General features: G+C 33.1%; 1 protein-coding gene across 3 annotated transcripts in view; it reads left to right on the forward strand.

Moving 5' to 3' along the window:
• Positions 1 to 13,396, forward strand: part of LOC23687500 — a 46,927-nt gene that overhangs the window by 18,538 nt on the left and 14,993 nt on the right. The gene's annotated exons all lie outside the window — the stretch shown is intronic.

Genomic DNA, 13,396 nt, shown 5'->3' on the forward strand with positions numbered 1-13,396 from the left:
TCAAGTGCAATATACATCTTCCTGACTTGGTTTAGAAACAAACGATCGAGAGACAAAAGATCGAAAGGACAATAAGTCGAAAAACAAAGGGAAGATAAGACAAATGGTCGAAAATGCAAAAGATCAAAAGGACAAAAGGTTGAAAGTGATTTGCATTATGGGAAATTAAATCATCTTTGAAAAAAGATTTTTGACCTTTTGTCCCCTCTTTATTCCTCTTTGATCTTTTGCCCTTTCTACCTTATGTCATAGATTCTAGAATATTGACAAGTTCACATTTGTGCCAATGACAGACGCAATATAACATTTCATAAATCCAATATACCAATCCAATTGCAATAGCAGTGCAATGTTGACACTATTGTCCATGTGTTTGTAGTGAGAATTGACAGAACATTGCTTTTGTTTGCGATGGTAAAACAAACAGAATTGCTGACAAATATTCTCAGATTGGCAGCCAGTCTAGGGTTAAAAATCTCTTAAATAAAGATCAGAATATTATTAATTATACTATCGAATATACATTTCCTTGTTAAATTGATGCTAGAAAACGTGCAAATTAATTCATACAACCATCGATAGGTTTCATTCATAACAAATCTACCTGCGAAAGATTGATCGTGTGATCCTAACATTTTGCTTAAAGATCTGAATAAGTGCTGTCATGTTCAGTTTTAGCATAGTTTTATTAGAGTTGTACGGAATTCTATAGTTATTAATAAAACAAATAAATTCAATCAGCTTTGAAAATGTTACTCAGTAACTTTATGATTTTGCTAGCTTAACAACGAAATCATACGAAGCTTAATCAAAAATATCAGGTGAATCATCAAAGTCTCCGATTACGCCAAGAAGGAGTCAAAAACGGTAAACTTTAGTGCATACAGACTTGTTTGCAAATTATATCCAGCAGATCTCAAGTACTATGTTTCGTATAGCTATGTTGTGTTCAAAACTTATAAAAGCGCCAACTCGAACAACTTTTGATGCTAATCTTCTATCAAAAGACGTTCGAATTGACGCTATAATTAAATTAGAAAAGTCACAGGGATTCAAAATCATGAAGTTTGAGCCGTCGCATGCCTAGTTTTGGTGCTAAAACTTAGTGGTCCCATATTACGGGTCTCCAGGTGGCCATTCCGGTACTCCAAAAGGATCATAATAACCATTCATTCACCCTCTTGGCAAAATGCATCCAAACATTAAAAATTGTAAGGAATTGGACACAATTCATTTGGTTTCGGGGCATAAACCCGAGTAATTTCATAGAATTGTCCAAATTGCACACCTTCCGGGACACCAGGAACCGGTTCCGCATGGACCATACTGAACCGAATTTTTCAAGGGATGTGCACTGGTAATTGGTTCCTTATCACAGAAAAATTTTATGCCAAAATATCCATCAACCGAATAGTATGGATGTGAATTACATATACAAAACTGCGATGGAAACTTGCTTTTCGGATGTTCCGGGTTTCCGGAACCGGGTGTGAATAAATAAATGATTTGAGAATCTCTATTTATAATCCACGTGAATGTCTGTTCAATAATATAAGGACGGTTCAGATTACTTGTTTAGTTACGAAACTACAGGTTGTCAAAGTAAGGGTCTCTAAAGAGACTTTTTTCAGATGTAGCAGGTTCCCGGTGGCCACAGTGACCAAACCCGGATCTCCGGGAGGGTTTCTGAAACTAGACATATGTACCTTACATTTAAGCCCAACAGAACTGAATTCGGTCAACACACTGATTTTTTCGAGCTGTTTGAATTTTCGGGTCGAAAACGACCCTAAGTCAAAATTTGTAAATTTTTTTTTTTTTGGAAGGTCCCCAAGGGGCCATTTAAAAATTTTGTTTCCGCAAAAATAAATGTTCTCACAATAAAATACATAATTTTCAATAAATGACAAATTGCTAGGTTAGTTTAATCAAAAATTATAATGATTTGAATTTTTAAATGGGTCGAAAACTATCCAAGGTCCTTGCTAAGGTTAAGTTATATCCCAAACTCCGTAAAAAAATTGAAAAAAAAAAATATATTGCTCTAGACCCCCCGACCGATTATTTTCGTTTTGGTTGCAAATGAAAGAGGACAATCATGGCTTTCTTGTGTCAAAATTTCAGACATGCCGAATTTTTTGTTTTGAAATTGCTCTACGAAACACACTGTGAAACATCTAATCAATTATCGGTAAAGACTACTACTGTAAGAGTGAGGTCTGTGGTTACCTACTTTTTATGAACTTCTTCGCGAAGTTCCTGACAAGTTCCCTGTGGACCATTTGAAACATGAAAGCTGCTTTAGATGCTCCTCTTTACTTGATCGAAACTTTATAGTTTCTAAGAGTTCTATTCGATACTTCTTGTAGGACTAAATTCCTAGTAAGCATACATCTAGAGCAGCCCGTCCTGTCTGCGAGTCTGCTTCTCGAGTCTACAGTATTGGACATATAGATGCACCAAAAAAACCCGTTTTCCCATACAAAATAGTCAACTTCAGATAGGGTAGGTGTACCAGTTATGGCCATAGTGGTTCCCTATTTCGCCATACGTGATAATTTGAATGTCTCTATATTTTGAAAAGTTTTGTGTGTTTTAGCAGTAAGATATAGGATATATCTTGATGTTGAAACATTCAAAAAGTTTAAAAATGTGAAAGTCATCGAAATTTCACATATGGCCAAATAGGGAACCACTATGGCCATAACTGGTACACTTTCCCTAGCTATATCTCCGCCGTTTCTCAACCGATTCTTTTCATTTTTTTCTGTTGCGAGCTACATATTAGGTACTCATCTCAATTTTCGATTACTATTAAAAAAGTTGCATGCAAACTATCGATTCAAAGGTTACAGATAGGTTGAATTTTGATAAAAAAATACAACAACACGGGTCTACCCCGTTTGGCATACAGTCGTTTGGCATAATAGCTGTTTGGCATAATGCCATTTGGCATAACGGTCGTTTGGCATAATCGCCATTTGGCATAACGGTCGTTTGGCATAATTGTGAAAAACATTGAATTTGATCAAATTCCTTCCATTAAGCAAAGAGGTGTGTATAAACTGCTCACGATCGTATATTTCGTTGTCAGTTAGTGATAGGACATACTTCTTATCATCATTTTTTCAAGGAAACCAATATCCAATAAAGCTCTTTTGGAATTGCACCATACATGACTTCCGGGGTCATTATGTCCGGGATATTATGGCGCATTTTCAACAAAAATATATCCAACGCCTAAGTTATTCCATGTCATTTGAAAAAAAAGGAACATGAAATTTTATGACGCACCTTATGGTACGGCATATTACTGTACCACTGCAGTATCTTCCTTTTTCAAATTATGCCAAACGACTATTATGCCGACTGTTATGCCATACGATTATTATGCCAACGACTGTATGCCAAACGGGGTAGACCCCAACAACACTTAGCATAAATGTACCATTAATGGTACACCTGAGAACTGCTAAAATATGCCGATGAAATCATGACTAGACTGACCAGAAGCTTACAAGACAAAAACGGGACAAAAGCAAAACAAATAAAAGACTACCGGAATTTGTGAAATTTGCTCTTAATTGAGTAAATTAGTACATGCCATGAACTAGGTAAAAATAGAAAATATGTGTGTAAAACTCAGCAATCTAGAAATTGTTTGGAAAATCAGCGTTAAATTTGTAGCTTTGAAATCAAAAATAAATAATTAAAATTTTGTTTTGCACAATTATTGATTTTTTTTATTTATTTCCAATATAAAGTTCCTGCTAAGATGACGATTATGCATTACAATTTCTACTATAATCTTCCTGAAGATGAGAGCTATAAATATTTTCGGTTATTGCTTTGCAACAGAGTAGATACCTAAGAGCAAAACTTGTTCAAAAAATTGTTAGATTTCTGAATAGATTGAAATATTAGATATAAAACATTTTTCTTCTAGTGAGCATGAAGAGCAAACTTTACCCGAAGAAAAAGATAGACAAAAATGATTTCATTACGATGATTCCTAACGTAAATCTATATAAGACATTAAGGTTTATCAATCTATATAAATAAAAAAGGAATGGTGTTTGCATGTCATGAGCTGGTTTGAGAACGGGCTAATAAATTTTGAAAATTCTATTTTAGTTGTATTCCTGGCGTGCTCCGACGTGTTTGTGTGTATAAAAAAACTCGGAATATTCACCGCAAAAATCGAAAAACAAGAGCAACGGTTTTTTTTATAGTTTCCAACAGTCTACATAATAATAAGACGAACTTTTCCAGGATCACTAGTTAAAGATTTTATCAATTTCATTTAATTTTTTTTATCGATTACATTTAAAAGATCTTATAAATTTCATATGAATTATTCTTAATAGCATGATAAGCAATGTTCATCAAGATAGCATGTTAAGCAATCGTTTGAGAAATATTTTTTGAAAGTGAAACGGATTGAAAATGGATTCAACTTAATATAAGGCTCCACAAGTTGTAGAATGTAATTGCTTATTTTTAAACCGAATTCTAGAAAATGTTGTAATCACGTTATATTCTCATGACCAAAATATGGAACATATTTTCATTAAATCACATTCATTTTCAGCTCACGTTTGTGTTATTTCACGACACTATTTTAAGAAAATTGATTACAAATTGGCGAAAAATAAGCGTGAAAAATATCATCTTAGGTAATGACAAAAAAATATCAGGAAAGAGTGTTGTCTACAAATACGGCAAAACTACCTTCCGACAAAATAAATTAATAGGTCTTGAAATTTAAATTAGGGTCCCAGATAGCCGTAGCGGTAAACGCGCAGCTATTCAGCAAGACCAAGCTGAGGGTCGTGGGTTCAAATCCCATCGATCGAGGATCTTTTCGGGTTGGAAATTTTCTCGACTTCCCAGGGCATAAAGTATCTTCGTACCTGCCACACGATATACGCATGCAAAAATGGTCATTGGCACAGTAAGCTCTCAGTTAATAACTGTGGAAGTGCTCATAAGAACACTAAGCTGAGAAGCAGGCTCTGTCCCAGTGGGGACGTAATGCCAGAAAGAAGAAGATGAGTATTTTTAACTTATTTTTGAGTTATTTTTCTCTCCCTATTTCATTCGCTCCTTCTATTGTTGTCAGAGAGCGAGGAGCAAAACAACCCAAAAACCGAACTCGTCATCTCAAATTTGAGTAAATGGCATAGTAGTGGAAGTTGTGTTACTTGAGTGAAAATAACTTAGCCAGTAGGTATTTTTCAAATGAAAACAACTTCTGCCCCATCAACTCAAAATTAGGTTAACACACGAACCCCCCGAATTGAGTGGAATGAACTCACATTTGAGTAAGGTACCGTGGGGCAAGTGAGTAAATGGGGTAAGTGAAAATAATTGATATATTTTACTTAATACCATGACCCCACAGTTATGGATCAAATAGTGTGGAGTCCAACCTATAAAATTCAATAAAACGACATGTAAAACGTAAAATTGTAATATGAAAGCATGAATTGAATCGTTTCAAATTGGAACTTCGGTTCGTAAACTGTTTTGAGTGTAACATTTACATAGGATTGCATAAAAATTAAAAATTGTATCGGTTTCTGAACACCATATTATGGATCAATTTTCATATTATGGATCAAATTGTGACATATTACGGATCAAAATCAGTGCGCAAAATCAAGAGATTTTCAACTCAATGCATCTGTATTGCATGATTTGGCAAAGTTAACAATGTGTCACATATTACTGCAAAAAATAGCAGTGTTAGAGCTGGAAACAAGGGTAAAATGCCCTTTTTGTGATACTGCATTGTTGTAGTAACTGAGACATGAACTGTTTTCGCTCCACACCAAGTTTTCCACACTGCTAAAAAAATTAGATTTACAAACCTTGATGTTTTATTAGTTTTAGCCTTAGGGGCCGTCCATAAATGACGTAGCATTTTTTCACTGATTTTTTACACCCCCCTCCCCCCTCGTAGCATTTCGTCACAAATGCTGATACTCCCCCTTTGAAAATACGTAGCATGTAAAGAACCCCCCCCCTCCTATCATTTATAAATAAATTTCCCTTGTTTTCCGATTTGCTAAAACAAAAAAAATGGATTTAAGAAGTTTGACAAACAGTAGCCCTCAAAAGTATTTTCGAAAACAGTTTTACATAGAATTAATTCCTGATTAAGTTACATAATTTTGGTTTTCAGTTTTAAATAGACTAAATTGTACTAGTTTTGTGGAAAAAGGGTAAAATTATTTGATAGGATTGATGAAGCTAATAACAACGAGCAAGGGTACAATATATATATATTTTTTTATATTGAACAGAAATTTCGTTATTTCAGAGGACTGTGTTTTTTTTTTCAATTATTCGTTTTTAAGAAATAGATTTCAATGGCGATGGTCAACAAAATATCTTAATTTAAAATGATTTTTTGTCATAACTATCTATATTCAAATCCATTAAGCAATCAGTGGCTAGATATAGAAAAAAAATACGCTTGTTATATTTGGAATGTTGAGAACATCTTAGCGATTATTATACAAATTATTCATCTTTGTTAATATTTCAGCTAAACTTCATAACCGTTTCCCATACTGAAATAATCTTACACAACCTTTATTGAAACAATTAAAAGAGACGAACCAGCCAAGGGCTGAAAGTCTCGATAATAAAGACAATTCATTCATTCATTGAAACAATTAAATAATACAAATAACCTTTCTTGAAATTACCGAGTTATTATGAAAATTGATTGATAAGGCAATTTTGACAACACTCAAATCTGTTGTCCTCATTAATATTCAGGCTACTTTATCAAGAGCATTGATATATCAAACCAAAACGATTAGTTGATTGGGTGGAGATCTCCTGCAATATTTACGGAATAAATATCTTGTTTTAATCGAATATTTGCCAAAAAAGCATTTTGTTTTCTTTTGGAGAAATAAAGCTCCATCAGAAAATATGAATAAAACTAAAACGGTTTATTTCATGTTATATCAACAAATAGGAAAACAATGTTTTCCATGTCGTTCAAGCATTGATTTTTAATTATATACTATTCACATAATTATTAGAAGCTTTAAAATATCTGTTTGATTGCATTTATCAAGAAAATTTAGAATATCTTAGAATCCTTTCAATCTTTTCATATGAATGTCTTGAAGCTGAATCATCAATTTATAACCCAAGTTTATAAGTCAAACAAAAAAAGTGTCACAAAAATATAATTGTTTGTCATTGTTTTCAGCGACTTGATTTAAAATGCTACGTCCACTAGCTAGGACCCCTCCCTCCCCCTCGTCACACATCGTCACAAGTTCGTGAAGACCCCCCTCCCCCCTGAAAAGCTACGTCATTTATGGAAGACCCCTTAGTGCTATTGCATAATAGAGCAAAATATTGTTAACTTGTCAACTATCACTCGGTACCAAGTTGGCGGGGTGCAATGTTATTTTAATATTTTCAGCGGAAAAATGTTGCGGAGAATAATTTTCTGTACCACTTCTAAGTTGTCCCCTCTGACAGTTTTAAACTGCAATAAAGAAAGTTTTAGAATTAATTCGACATAGACCTAAAAATAACTAAATCGAAACACAATTTTCTAATCACGTGGGGTAAGTGAAAAGTTTCTAATTAGAGATTGAATTTGTGTTTTCTTTTTAGGTAGCTATAAGTAGACAAGGTTCGCAATTATCATAGAACAACAGAACGTGCTGATAATTCATGCTAATAATTGTGGGGCAAGTGAAAAGTAAGGAGACGTTTTTTGAAAAACCTTTTCTGTACTCTTTTCTTCAATTTTACATAAAAATCAATTGCATAAGCAGCAGCAGCACACTAAGCTCTTACAATGAATTTCACCGTAATCTCAACAGCTGAACAGTTCGGTGAAATAAAACACCGTAACTTCGTCGGAATTTAACAGATTCCGGTGATTTTTTACCGAACACTGTAAAAATTTACCGTACTCCGTTAATTTATTTCACCGAACTGTTCAGCTGTTGAGATTTCACAGGAATCCGTAAAATAATTTAAGTGTGTATATTTGGTGGAAGTCAAGCTAAACAATATACAGGACCTTATTTGTTTCAATTTGAAGAATCACAACTATGCGAAATCTATTAGCCACTTGCCCCACGGTACCTTACTTCAGTTTCTTCGTGTATATCATGTTTGCAACGTGCATCATTATTACATAGTAATTTATTAGTGCAAAACATATCAAAACACACTCCCTCTACTATTGGAGCTACCTCCACTAAGGGAACGTTTACCCTAGTGTTCTACCAAGAAAAAAAAAACTATGCGTCGAATCAATTTTGTGTCTTCAGTACATTTGTTCATTAAATGATAAGGAAAAAAAATCACTGAGGACATCTAGAAGATAACTGCGATACTGTACGTCACTAGCCCGAGTGACACTAGCTACAATGAATTTTTCGGGAAAATGGATTATAATTTTCATGAGTGATCTTTCTTTCTTTTATTTATCAGCTGTTCTTTCAAGGCTTTTCACCTAGCTGGACGATCAGCAACCGAAATCGTCCCTTAATTGAATCATACACTGAGGCAAATGGTCTATCGAAATACATATAAACCCCTTATGAAAAATCGCCACAAGAAATCGGGATTACAGAGCATGAAACTTTTGTTTTGCGGGTATTTCAGGATCCTGACCACTTAGAATGATGACGTTCTCAGGTCACCCCAATACTTTCCGCGATGAATCCGAAACTTCCGTAATTTTCGAATCGATAACCGTGGTTCCAAAAAGTAGATGCATTTTATGATCGACCCTGAAAATTTGAAAAAAAAAATCTAAAAAAAACGACTGAGGAACGTAATTTAGATTTTTTTTTCTCAATTTTTGCTATCCTTGCCATCGTTTGATCGATTTTGATAAGATTTTCAGGAATATCACAAATGAGTTATATTTTTGATTCATGCAATTTTGAATTCAGTGATGGCTCCGGACCCATATCCGAATTTGTAGAGGTACTCAGGTTATTTCAAAATTAAAATTATGGTAAAGTGACCAGATGTGTTTGGCTCCAACGCGGGACAAAATTTTCCCCGATTGTGTACGCACAGTAGAAGCATTAGCCGTAGAAGGCCGATGTCGCGACTGTTTTTGTGACCAACATCTAGTTTGCCACGCTCTGACAGTCTCCGGGTCTATAAGTGTCAAATCAAATTTTTCAACCATAATAAAACATTCTCTACAACATAGCACTAAACAAACAATCAAAAACATCAATAGTAAGTATTAATAAAATAATTCTTTTTTGCGATAACAGCGCCACTAGCGTTCTACTACACAGTTAAAAATAATGAAGATTACACGTCATGTAAACTTCATTTATGCGATGTAAACATGACGTCATGTAAATTTAAGCCTGAAATCATGTAAAAATGTGTTATGTGTCATGTAACCACACAGAATCTTGCTGAATTACATGACATATAATTGAAGTTTACATGACATATCATGTAAATATCCATGATGTTCCACGCTCCAATTATGTGCATTATATATCTCAGAAATTTACACGTTTCGTTCGAACTGTGTACTTATAATTCTATTGTACGCACGTATCCCTGTTTTATGTGTGAAAATATGTCGTAAAGTGCAAATCTCAATGGCACATTGTTCGAAGTTCTAATGTTTTATAACGTACTTGCAAGCATCACAAAAAACTCAGGGATTTATTATCACAAAATTAATCAAGTTAATCTGAAAAAAAAATGTTTACACTTTCGGAAAATTTTCACATGTTTTCACTTTTACTAATTTGACCAATAGAAATAATAAACCATAGAAGAATAATGTCGCTGATGTTCCCTTTGTTCTCGCTCAGAAACATGTTGGGTACGTAAGTATCAAACTGCATACATATTCGCGTTGACATTTATAGCCCCGCATATCTCCGCCAACAAAAGATGTTCCGACAGCGATGCCAGCGACATTCTTCTTCTATGGTTTATTACTTCTATTATTTGACCCTACTGGTTCACTGTTGCTTTTTTTTTGACTCAGGGATTCATTATCACAAAATTAATCAAGTTAATCTGAAAACAAAAATGTTTACACTTTCGGAAAATTTTCACATGTTTTCACTTTTACTAATTTGACCCTATTGGTTCACTATTGCTTTTTTGATTAAAAGTTAAATATTTGTTAGATGATTTTTAAAACGTACCTCCCCTTTTTTGAATGTTCATGTTTATAAAGGATACACGAAAATCATCAATCTTTAGCATTTGCGGGAAGATAATTATAACAAAGCTCAAAGAAGGACTAATCAAAGGATGAAGGGAGAGATTATAATGGAATCCGGGTCCTAATCTTACGGACTCCCAAGCAATGTTATCAACACAAACACAAACGTAATTAATTTCCAATGCTTGATTATAATGTGATATTTAAAAATAATTTAAATCATTCATCTTTGAAACGACAACTGCAAAATTTCCATTACTAAAACTGAGCGGTTCCAAGCCGTTAAAAAATTACAGATTTTGAAAAAAAAAATCGAAATAGAGGAAAACAATAATTTTTATGTGATTATTTGAAAGTACAGAAAAATTGCAGTCGAAAAGTACTTAAGTAAATTTTTTCTAGGTTGCATCAATTTCGAGATATACTCATATTTATATAAAATTTTCAAATAAAAAAAAGAAAAATAGGCCCTTTTCAAGCATATTTCGTGTTTCTCCATTCCAGAAAAAAATTATTTTGATTGAGCGAATCGTAGCTAAATCGTTTATCGTTTGATCAAAACATTTATGCTTAAGTATTGAAAAAAGAGTGCACGGTAAAAAATATAAACGATATTTTCAAATGAAAATTTGAAGCTAATAGTTCTTAGAAACCGCAACATTGATGTTTTTAATTTTTGGATACATTTTGCGGTTGTTGTAGGTATTGTTTAGGACTTTTTGGAAAAAAATATGCACGGTAAAAAATAATGACAGATTTTTTTTAATAAAAAAAATTAAAATCGATTTTCTATGAGAATGCATCTGTGATTTTTATTATTTTTGGACATGTTTTAGGGGACAACTTATGTGATTTATTATTAACTTATTCATATCTAAAATTTATATAATTATATATAAAATTAGCTTATTCATATTTAAAGTGATAGATTTTTTGCGATTGGATCACAAATCAACTGTCAACAAGATATATTGTATGTCTGACGGAGCTGCATCACAGTATAAAAATAGGAAGAACTTTTCAACTCTTTGGCAATTTAAAATCAAATATGATATAGAAGTTGAATGGCATTTTTTTGCAACATCACATGGAAAAGGGCCATGCGATGCCATAGGAGGAACACTAAAACGTATGGCTACCAGAGCCAGTCTTGCCAAAGAACGTGAACATCCGATAAAAAAATGCTAAGGAACTATATGATTGGGCTCAATCGGAAAGAAGAGCAGCTTACACAAATCTTCTTTTGTTATTCAACTACTGAGGAATATGATATCATTGCATAAGAACTTAACCAACTATTTTCAAGTGCATAAACAGTTCAAGCCACTCAGAAATATCACTCGTTTATCCCTATCTCTGAAACACAAATTGAAGTTAGACAATTTTCGAGCAGTGACGATAACAAGAAAGTAGTTGATATAATTAAGAAATAAAATTGCAGTATATATATATAAAAAATAAACAAAAAAAACAAAAAAAAAAACAAAAAAAAAACTAAAAAAAAAGACAAAAAAACACAAACTTCTTCTCCATGGTTGTACGATCTTGCCGCGATGAGAGGGCTTTACCCATTAGCCGGGCTTAGCCCTGGGGACCAAAAGTACACCGTTGTGATAGAATCACATTTTTATTGCCACGTTTAGATTTACCGTGTATATCTCGGAAGTGATGCATCTCAGCTAAATTTTACTTGAGTATTTTTCGATAGAAATTTTTCATATTTAAAAATATATAGTTATTTTTCTGTACTCAAAAAAACGCACCAAAAATATCGCTTTACATAAATTCGTTTTATTTATTTTTTATCCAAAAATTTTCCGTTTTGAGACATTGTGCAAGAAATTACAAACAATATGCTGCAAAACATATCCAAAAATTAAAAACATCAATTTTGCGGTTTTTAAGAACAATGAACTTCAAATTTTCATTTGAAAATTTCATTTATATTTTTTTACCGTGCATACTTTTTTAAATACTTTAGTATATAGGTTTTGATTAAACAATAAACAATTCAGCTACGATTCGCTCAATCAAAATTAAATATTTCTGGAATGGAGAAACAAGAAATATGTTTTTACTTTTATTATTTGAAAATTTTATATAAATATGAGTATATCTCGAAATTGATGCAACCTAGAAAAAATGTACTTAAGTACTTTTCGATTGCAATTTTTCTGTACTTTCAAATAATCACATAAAAAATTATTGTTTTTCTCTATTTCGATTTTTTTTTTCCAAATCTGTGTCCATAATTCTTCCATTTTGAAACATTGTGCTATAAATTACATAAGTTGTCCCCTCCAAAAATAAAAAAAATCGAAACTGCGTTTCTGGAGAAAATCGATTTTAAAATTTTGTTTTTGAAATAAAAAATAATCTGTAACTTTTTTTTACCGTGCATATTTTTCTCCATATAGTCCTAAGCAATACCTACATTTTTGAAAAAGATCTCAAATCGATCGGACAAATCGTTTTCGAGTAACAGTTTTTTAAAGATTTGCTATGCATTTTCCGATACGCCCTTCTCAAAAATAAGGCGAGGTTCAAAATGGCGGTCTGAAGGTGCAAAATGGCATTTTTGGTCATAAAGATTCTGTATGCAAATTTTCAGGCGATTTAAAAAATACAAAAATTAAATTTAAAAAAAATATTCGTCATGTTCGGTGGAATTGCTCACTATCTTTACACTCAAAATAATCCAAACGTCATTGTTACGTGAAAACATACGTTTTTTTTTTTCATCGCACTTTCCACGTAGCTCTTACGTTAATCATAGGTAGCCCAGAATGAACGCATGAACTTTTCAACTTCGTCCATTCCACCGGCGCTACACGTAAGAGCTACGTGGATTTTCGGTAGCCTTTACGAAGCGTTTTAATAGGACCTAGATGGTTTTGCATTAAATTTAACTGGAATAAAGACCAACCTTATCTCTAATATGCTTTGGAAGAAAACTAATTCACAATTGGAAAATGTAAACAGACCTAAAAGATTGTGATATGTTTATATTCAATCTGAGCATTGTGAATCCTGTTTCTTGTTCCTGTGAGGTTATAAATCAGGTATTAAATATGAAGTAATGCAGGGATTATTCGGTATCCAAAGCATATTTACCTTGAAATCAAACTAACACAGGGTTTAAAGTTCAGCAGCTTCTGAAGTTCCTCAAAAATCAAGCGGGCGCCATCT

Source organism: Aedes aegypti, chromosome 3 (genome assembly GCF_002204515.2).
Source record: "Aedes aegypti strain LVP_AGWG chromosome 3, AaegL5.0 Primary Assembly, whole genome shotgun sequence".
Taxonomy (NCBI): Eukaryota; Metazoa; Arthropoda; class Insecta; order Diptera; family Culicidae; genus Aedes; species Aedes aegypti.